Genomic DNA, 7,796 nt, shown 5'->3' with positions numbered 1-7,796 from the left:
CTAATGCTCCTAATGGTAATACTAATAATAATCTTAATACTAATGTGAATGCTTCTACTAATATTAATACTAACCTAACGTTAATTGTAATTTGTTAATGCTAATATTAAATCTCATATGCTAATTTTAATGTGAATGCTAATACTAATATTAATATTAATCAGTATATGTTAATGCTAGTACTAATGTTAATACTAATAGTAATAGTAACACTAATATTTATATACTAATGGAAATAATATTAGTAATATATATACTTATACTAATACTAATATTCTAATGGTAATAATAATACTAATGTACTGATACTAATAAAAATACTAATACTAATACCAATACTAATATGGTAATTTTAATGGTAATCCTAATATTAATTATAATCCTAACATGCAAAAGAATTTGGTTTTAGCTTTTGTGAATTGTCACATCAAATCAAACAATCAACGGAATTGTCTACTCTAAAATATTTTACTATATTTTCACAAATAAAATTAAAATTTAGAACTATTTTATAGTTTTCTAACCACAAAGAATATATCAAAAAGGTTTAGAAATGTTTTATAATTTTATAACCACACAAAAAATTCAAACATTTAGCCATAATAAATGTTATAGAAATTCATTTATATGTTATAATGATTAAAAAAGCATTTAGAAGTTAGAATAATAGCTTATTTTTTGGTATATAAATAAATCTAAATGCATGTCAAATTATTTTTTACATATTCTTTTTGTTTTTATTGTAATAATTAGTAGCACATTGTCATAGAATATATCCAAATTAATATTTATCTATAATATATAAAAAGAGAAATGAATGCCTCAAGGAATGACATGGTCAAATTACTTATGTCATTTGCTCAAATTATTTAGTTGGCATTCAATTGATTAAGTATATTAGTCAATTGCCTAATTGAAATTTATTATTTAGGTATCACTTTTTTAAATTGTTTCTTATTAAACATTTGTATACACATCTAAACAATACAACATATACATATTATTTCATGCATTTTATATTTTAAAAAGTCAAAAAATATTGTCTTTTGCATGAATTATTTTGTAATATTGTCTTCCTATTAACTGTTGTGATAATTATTTTGTGTGTGAATCAGTCTTTTTAAGAAAAATATGTGGCCATGTTTTCTAAATATTTAGTATCTATATATAATATAAAAAGAGGATCTATGCCCTCAATGATTGACATGTGTCAAATGTTGATGTCATACCTCCAAATTGCTTAGTTGGAGTTCAATTGATTATGTGGCATCTCAAATTGATTAATTGGCATTTCATTTTTGGTATGTGTTAAGTTTATTTCCTATTTAATATTTGCACAATCATCTAAACATTACCACATATACATTTATTCTTTAATGCATTTAATCTATATATAAATTCGAAAAATATTTATCATATTTATACTTTTAATTTTCGTAATATATTTGTTTGAATGCCCATTTTTATGAATATTCAAATAAATTTTAGGAATTTTTTCATTGTAATAATCGACTAATTTTATTAATAAAATACATTTTTTTTAATTTTTGTAGTTATAGAATATCGGAATATGCATTCAATAAATTATATTTGTTTAATATACAACATATAAATACACGTTTGAAGTTTTGACGTCTTCAATTTTGATCCTAGATTTTTCATTTATTTCATTTTTTGACTTCTTTGTTTAATTATTTTTTTCATTTAATTAAGAGAAATAATTAGAAACAAATCTTCTTTCAATGTTTATTAATTTACCTTATATCATATATACGGATTGTGATAAAATATTAATGGTAATCAATTAATGATATTATTTTAATTATAATTTACCTTATAATTCTTGAATTTTATAATGGATTTCTTCAATTGAAATTTAGATACATATAAATAATCCGTTCATATTTTTTTTCTCCATAATTAATATTGATTATAATAAATATATTATGGCAACATTCTTATTTTACGGATTAATATACAATAAATGCATCAAATCATTAATCAATAATATAATTTACTATTTTAGCAAAATCTAAAAAATCTTCTTTACACTAGAAAAACTAACCCTTATAAATACCGCATTTTTTCATCGATTTGTCATAATTCAGACGTGTAACTAATGGAAACGTTTTGTTGTGTTTCTTTTCTCAAAAAACAATGGAAACGATTTCTCAAACATTTCAGTTTTGGAAAAAAAATTGAACCTTCAAATCTCAGGAGATAGCAAGTGGAATTTTGTTTATTTGACAATTGGTCATGGTTTGGAATTAGTATTTTGTAGAAAATCAGTTTTTTTGCTAAAACACTCACAAACACCTTAAACACACACCACACCACAAATTACACATAAATACTTGAGGAGGTCATCAAGTATGAGTATCCGTGTGAGTATAAGTAAGCTTATCAACATTAATATCATTTTTAGTGGGTATATGTATTAGTATCAGTATCAATATTATCGGTACCAGTTTGAGTATTAGTATCAATATAATTATTAGTATTAATATCAATATGGGTATCCGTATGAGTATGCTTATCAGTATTAGTATATTTTTAGTGGATATATGTATTAGTATTAGTATTAGTATCATCATCAGTTTGATTATCCGTATAAGTATAAGTATGCTTATCAGTGTGAGTATCGGTATCAATATTATCAGTATCGGTTTGAGTATCAATGTAATAATCAATATAAGTTTTAGTATTTAATATCAATATGAGTATCCGTATCAGTAATTGTATCATTTTTAGTAACAGTATTAGTCTTAGTGTCAGTATAAATAGCAATTTTGGTGTACGTAATAGTATCATTATTAATATCAATATCAGTTTCAATATTAGTTTGAGTATCAATATGAGTATCAGTATGAGTATGAGCATGATTATCAGTATTAGTATCATTAATAGTATCAGTAGCGGTATCAATATTAACATCGGTATCAGTATGAGTATCAGCAAAAGTATAAATATAAACATCAGTATGAGTATGAGTATCAATGTATCAGTATAAGTATCAATATTAGTATGAGTATTAGTATCAATGTATCAGTATGAGTATCAATATTAGTATCAATATGAATATATGTATGATGATTCGTTTTAATATCAATATCAATATTAGTATCAATATCAGTAGCAATATTAATATCAGTATCAGTATTAGTTTCAATACCAATATTAGTATCATTATTAGTATCAATGTTTGTATTAGTATCAATATCAGTATAAGTATTAATATGAGTGTGCGTATCAATATTAATATTAGTATTAGTATGAGTATCGATCAATATTAGTATTAGTATGAGTATCAATATTAGTATCAGTATTAGTACCAACATCAATATCACTATCAGTGTTAGTATGGGTATAAGTATCAGTTTTTGTATCACCATGATTATCACCATTATTGAAACATAAATTACCTAAAAATGTAATAAATATATACAATATACATTAAAATACCTTCATACAAATATATTACAATACAGTCAACAGTAAGATAATTAGCAAATATAAATAAACATAACTCTTCAAAATAATTATAGATATAAATAATAATAAAAAACAAATTTTTTATTCAATCACATTATACAATTTTTGTGATGTACGTACACTCATGTTCGCTGAATAACTAATATTAATATTAGTATACTAAAATTAATACTAACATACTAATACTAATACAAATACTAATACTAAGAGCAACTCCAATGGGTTATCAAATAGAGTATCCAAACCTTTTAACCACCATTTACATGCTTAAAAATATAAATTCTTAATTCCATGATGGAGTTATCAAATGAGGTTTCCATTTTGATAATTCAGCTTTTGAGTTGTAAAAATACTTGCTGCAAATTGAGTTATTAAAAATGTAACCATCTAAACATCCAATCATAAATTGACATGTGGCAATTACAAATAAAACAACCCAATAGATGAATTTAAATTCAATATTAAAATATTATCTTAAATATCAAATGAGTATTTGATAACTTAATTTTAATATCTAGCATTGGAGTTGCTCTGATACAAATACTACTAATACTAATACTAATATTAATACTAATACTAATATTAATGCTAATGCTATTACTTATTCTAATACTAATACTAATACTAAAACTAATACTAATACTAATACTAACACTAATACTAATACTAAGACTAATACTAACACTAATACTAATACTAATACTAATACTAATACTAATACTAATACTAATACTAATACTAATACTAATACTAATACTAATACTAATACTAATACTAATACTAATACTAATACGAATACGAATACGAATACGAATACGAATACTAATACTAATACTAATACTAATACTAATACTAATACTAATACTAATACTAATACTAATACTAATACTAATACTAATACTAATACTAATACTAATACTAATACTAATACTAATACTAATACTAATACTAATACTAATACTAACACTAATACTAATACCAAGGTTGTAAAAAGCGGTAATCGGGTCGGAGGCGGTAGACATGGCCACGGGGCGGGTCGGGTCCGGGTCCGGCCGGTGTCCGGGTCGGGTCCGGGTCCACCCGGTTTTTCATTTTTGTTTTATTATTATTAAACAAAAAAAAAGTTATATTGAAACTTGAAAAAACATGACATTAATTTTAAATTCAAAATTTAAAAAATAATTGAATTTAAACTTTAAATAATTTTAGAAAAAAAAATGAAACGATTAAGACCTTGAGACATAAACTAAATAAAATGAAAGTTGTGAAGATTGGATTATAGGTATTTATAAGTGAAAATAATAATTTTCAAAATTTCAAAATTCAAAAAAAAAAGCAATATTCAATCTTTCTTTTATATTAAATCGTATTTTTTTATTTTTCAAAATTAAACATATATATGCATTTGTTATTAGTCGGGATTTTTGATATTAATAATACTCAACATGACAATTAATAATTTATAAAACATTAGTTATACAATTATCATAATATTTTGATTATACTTGTCATATATAGTTTTATTTTTAAAGTAAGAAATTAATTGGAATGAGATATAATCTATTTTTGTTAAAATAAACATCATTTATATTTTTAAATAATTATCTTATGATAAAATAATCATTAATTTTAATAATTCTTGTTAACAATTGAGGTTAATCGATTTAAATTAATTGAAATGAGTTATAATCATATTTTTTAAATAAACATCTTATTTTATTTTTCACTCGAATTTTTCACACTATCGATTTTAATAACATAAGTGACTTTGTATTAAGTCAACGCGTTTGTTTATATATTGAATTGATTCAATACTTTATATTTTTCAATAGTGGAGATTATATTGATATAATAATTAATAATAGATATTTTGAAGTATTGAATCGTGATTCTATATATTTTTTTAAAAGTTTCTTATATTGCATTTGTTAATAATTTAATTAAAATTATTTAATAACAAGTAATATGAAAATTAATAATTTATTTAACATATTTATCATTTTACACCAGCGTTTTATATTATATATATTTATTCTCTACATTTAAACAAAAATGTTTTTTGGCCCAGTGTTAAGAATAGCTTATTCTTTCCCATCTTCCCAGGTTCGAACCCCCTAATGTGCATTTTTTGTACAAAAAAAAACCGGTTTAATACCCGGTTGCCGGATCGGGTCCTCGGGCCGGGTCCCACGGGTTGACCCGCCGGGTGGAACCGACGGGTCTTGGGTCCTGGAATTGGGGACCCGAAACCGACCCGGGCTTGGTGGGTCCGGGTCCGGGGCGGAGCCGGGTCGGGACGGGGCGGTCTTCGGGTCGGGTCCGGGCCTGGTCCGGGTCAAACACGGCCCGTGGCCGCGTCTAGGAGGCGGTTAGGGACCGACTCACGATTAATTGGTGCGGCGGTGAGTAATCGGTGATAACTCGGAAATAAATCGGTTTTTAAATTTAATATAATATATTTGTAGATATTATTGATAAATACTCAAAACATAGATAAAAAGATATTTAAACATAGTTATATCTCCATCATGTATATATCCTAATAACATAATAAAAATTTAATAATAATAAGATCATAATACATAAATATCCTTATAAAATATAAATAAAAAGGCATTTTTTTTTAATTTGCATACATTACTGACATACATCATTAGGTCTTTAACACTAATAGTTAACATAAACAAAATAAAACATAAACTCACATTTAAAAAAAAAATTAAAATCCCAACTTTTATTTTGAAATATATATATAAAAAAAACCGATTTTTGACAGATTTTCGCCACCGAAGTTTGACCCGCCTTAAAGGTTTGACCGCCTCAGACCGCCTCATACCGCCTCACAGGCAAAAAACCAATTTTTCAAACCTTTACACTAAAATCGTAAAGGTTTTGGATCGCCTCCGCCTCGGAGACCGATTGATCGGCCGCCTCGGCCGATTTTTAGAACACCGACTGATACTAATATTGATATTACTGCTATTACTAATACTTTCCATGGAGTAACAACAGGTCGGGATATATTGGTAACCCATTCACATGGAGTAACAACATGACGGGATTGGACAGGATTTGGTAACGGCCGAACATAATCTTGGTCAACAACACTTTCCACAACATTTTTGCAACATTGAAAGTGAACCACCTTGCTCGAGTTGCCTCAGAGCATGCCCCGTTGAGCGTCACATTTGAGCAGTCACAAGGATCGGGACATGGGCGTTACATATCCATCGCATGTGGGCCGATCACCCCTCATTCCTTGAAGTGGTGAGACAGACGTGGGACGTGCCCAGTTTTGGGTCAGCCTCCAACGCTTTTCACCATAAACTTATGAATGTTCGAAAGGCGTTGAAGAACTGGAACTTGGAAACATTTGGGAACTTTCAATAGAACATCAAGGAGAGTCAGGAAAAAATTCAGGTGCTCGAAACCATTTTAGTGCAAGGTTGGTGCGACGATACTAAGAAGCAGCTTGTTGAGATGAAACAACACTTGTTGAAGCTTGAGCAATGGGAGGCGGAGCTTCTCAACACTAAGGCGCGCATTGCTTTGGAGAAGGATGGGGACCGTAACATTGCGTTTTTCCTTGCAAGTATAAAAGATCGGCGTAAGAAATCGTTGATCCAGGTGCCTCGACTGAATGGGACTATTTCCACAAACCCCCAAGAAATTGGGAGTATTGCATAGAGCTTTTTCTCAAATATTTTCAAGGCCTCTGAGTATTACCTGAATGATGAGTTATTTCAGAATACACCACATAGAGTTACAGATGAGATCAGCGGGGATTTTTGCAAAATTTAAGAATAGGGAGATATTCTTGAAGCAATTAAGACGATGAACCCGACATCTCACCAGGTGACGTGGATTTGCGGGATACTTTTACACTATATTCTGGGACATTATTAAATCGAGTTAGTGCACATGGTTGGGGATTTCTTTCGTGGGAGTTACTTATCTAAGGACATGAATCGGACGACACTGGTCCTTATTCCAAAAATAGAGAACGCTCGTAATATTGCAGAATACCTGCCCATCAGCTTGGGGAATTTTTCAGGAAAGATTATTAAAAAAATCCTTGCTAGATGTCTTGGACATATTCTCCCTCTCATTATTTCGGAGGAGCAGGTGGGCGTCGTTCAAGGGAGACAAATGGCGGCACACATTGTTATGGCACAAGAATTGGTCCCAGATATTAATATAAAAAGTAAAGGGGGAACGTGGTTTTCAAGCTAGATATGGTAAAAGCGTACGATCGGTTAGCGCGGCGTTTCATTCTACGCACAATGCGAGCACTCCGATTTTCC

This window comes from Erythranthe guttata, chromosome 11 (assembly GCF_056151865.1).
Source record: "Erythranthe guttata isolate IM_541 chromosome 11, IM_541, whole genome shotgun sequence".
Taxonomy (NCBI): domain Eukaryota; kingdom Viridiplantae; phylum Streptophyta; class Magnoliopsida; order Lamiales; family Phrymaceae; genus Erythranthe; species Erythranthe guttata.
This window is presented reverse-complemented; position numbering follows the sequence as displayed.